Below are 2,500 nucleotides of genomic sequence, written 5' to 3'. Positions count from 1 at the left end.
GATTCGGGGCGGTCCCGCGAGCCGGCGGCCGGGCGCAGGGGGTCCGAGCGCGTCCGAGCGAGTCCGTCCCGGCCCCGGGGTGTCCCCCTGCGGCTCTGGGGGCCGTGGGTCCCCGCTGGAGGAAGCCGCTGGGCGCTGGACACCCGCCGTCCGTCCCGCCTGGCCAGGCCTGGCCTGGGTGGCCGCGGGGGGATTCGGGGCGGTCCCGCGAGCCGGCGCCCGGGCGCAGGGGGTCCGAGCGAGTCCGTCCCGGGCCCGGGGCCTCCCCCTGCGGCTTTGGGGGCCGTGGGTCCCCGCTGGCGGAAGCCGCTGGGCGCTGGACACCCGCCGTCCGTCCCGCCTGGCCAGGCCTGGCCTGGGTGGCCGCGGGGCGGGGGGATTCGGGGCGGTCCTGCGGGCCGGCGGCCGGGAGGGTCCGGGCCAGTCCGCCCCATGCCCGGGGTCTCCCCCAGCGGCTTCGGTGGGTCCTCCGCGGAGGAAGCCGGGTGGGGAGCCGGACCCCAGGCGCCCAGACCCGTGACCTGCGGCCGCGACCTCCGACTCGGCAGGAGCGACGAGGGGCTTTCCGGCCCGTCCCCCCCCTCTCCTTCCTCCCCAGAAAAGGAGAGAGAGCTGGCTCGGACCGGGAAAAGCTGCCTACGGCACCTGGGATTCCCAGGCGGTCACCCATCCAAGTACTAGCCAGGCCCGGGACGGTTTACCTTCCGAGATCGGACGGGATCGGGGGCGTTCGGTCCGGTATGGCCGTAGGCACCCGGCCCCCGCGCCTCCTCGCCCGCTTTCCCCTGCCGACGCCCGGGCCTGCCGCACGGTGAGCCCCGGTCGGACTGCCCCCCTGCGGCAGGGCCCCCGTCTCTCGCGGGCCCGGTCCTTTTTTCCTTCTCGAGCTCCGGGGCCCGGGCTGGCCGCCAGAGCCCCTCCGCCCGCCCGCCCTCCCCGGCGTCGGGGAAAATATTGTCCCGGACATCCAGTGCGCCCTGATCCTGTCAGCCGGGGGGGGGGGTGGGTGGGTGGAGGGGGGGCAGTCCCTCGCTGCGGCCGGGGAGGGTGAGCCCAGGGCGGCTTGCCTGCCGTCCGAGTCCCCTCTCGGCCACCAGGTCAACCCCGAGCCGAAAGGGCTGAAAAATTTTCAGAGTCCCCTCCCGGGCACCAGGTCAACCCGTGGAATCGAACGGGTTCGCCTGCTGGCCGGTTCGCTTCCCGGCCACCAGGTCAACCCGTAGGTTTGAACGGGCACGCCCGGTGGCCGCTTTCCCGTCCGGTCACCAGGTCAACCCGGATCTCCCTCCTTCCCTGGGCGCCCCCTCCTCGGAGGCGTCAGGTTCCATTTTCTTTTTCCCCCCAGACTTCCAGGGGCCCGATCCAGTCGGCCGGGAGGCAGTCCCTCGCTGCGGCCGGGGTGGGTGAGGCCAGGGCGGCTTGCCTGCCGTCCGAGTCCCCTCTCGGCCACCAGGTCAACCCCGAGCCGAAAGGGCTGAACATTTTTCAGAGTCCCCTCCCGGGCACCAGGTCAACCCGTGGAATCGAACGGGTTCACCTGCTGGCCGGTTCGCTTCCCGGCCACCAGGTCAACCCGTAGGTTGCCGACGGGGCTAGCCAGTGGCCGGTTTGCTTTCCGGCCGCCAGGTCAACCCCTAGGTTTGAACGGGCACGCCCGGTGGCCGCTTTCCCGTCCGGTCACCAGGTCGACCCGGATCTCCCTCCTTCCCTGGGCGCCCCCTCCTCGGAGGCGTCAGGTTCCATTCTTTTTTCCAGACTTCCAGGGGCCCGATCCAGTCGGCCGGGAGGCAGTCCCTCGCTGCGGCCGGGGAGGGTGAGCCCAGGGCGGCCTGGTCCATGTCTCTAGTGGGCCCGATCCTTTTTTGGGGTGTTTTTTTTTTTTTTTCCGAGCTCCGGGGCCCGGCCCGCCCGGGCAGCCCTCCTCGGAGGCGTGGGGCGGATTTCCCCCCCCCCCCCCCAGACTTCCAGGGGCCCGATCCTGTCGGCCGGGAGGATGTCCCTCGCTGCGGCCGGGGAGGGTGAGCCCAGGGCGGCCTGCTTGGCGGCCGGGTCCATGTCTCTAGTGGGCCCGATCCTTTTCTTCCCTTTTCCGGCTCCGGGGCCCGGGGTGGCCGGGTAGCCCTCCGCGGTGGCGTCGGCAAATTTTTTTAAAAAATCAGACTTCCGTGGGCCCGATCCTGACGGCCGGGAGGCAGTACCTCGCTGCGTCCGGGGACGGTGAGACGCTCGGCCACCGGGTCAACCCGGAGGAAGCGGGCTGGGGGAAAAAAAAAAAAAAAAAAAAGTTTTCCAAGTCTGAAAAATTTTCAAAGTCCCCTCCCGGCCACCGGGTCAACCCCTTTGGAGCGAATGGGTTGACCTGACGGCCGGTCGTCTCGCGGATGTCCGGAAGGGGTCGCCCAACGCCGTCTCGGCCGACCGAGGGAACCACGAGGTGGCGCCCGGTTCCAGTTTCGTACCGCCGAAGGCGGGGCTTTGGCTTTTTCGACCCGTCTTTCGA

The 2,500-nt window shown here is 70.7% G+C and overlaps 1 non-coding gene across 1 annotated transcript; it reads right to left on the bottom strand.

The window, feature by feature from the left end:
• Window positions 1–633: 633 nt before the first annotated feature.
• On the bottom strand, window positions 634–752 carry LOC128829712 (5S ribosomal RNA). Its single transcript, XR_008443419.1, has one exon. It is a non-coding gene; the product is annotated as a 5S ribosomal RNA (ribosomal RNA).
• Between the last annotated feature and the right edge of the window lie 1,748 nt (window positions 753–2,500).

Source organism: Malaclemys terrapin, unplaced genomic scaffold (genome assembly GCF_027887155.1).
Source record: "Malaclemys terrapin pileata isolate rMalTer1 unplaced genomic scaffold, rMalTer1.hap1 scaffold_111, whole genome shotgun sequence".
NCBI classification, from domain to species: domain Eukaryota; kingdom Metazoa; phylum Chordata; order Testudines; family Emydidae; genus Malaclemys; species Malaclemys terrapin.
The sequence above is the reverse complement of the archived record's forward strand: the minus strand, read 5'-3'. Positions and strand labels throughout refer to the sequence as shown.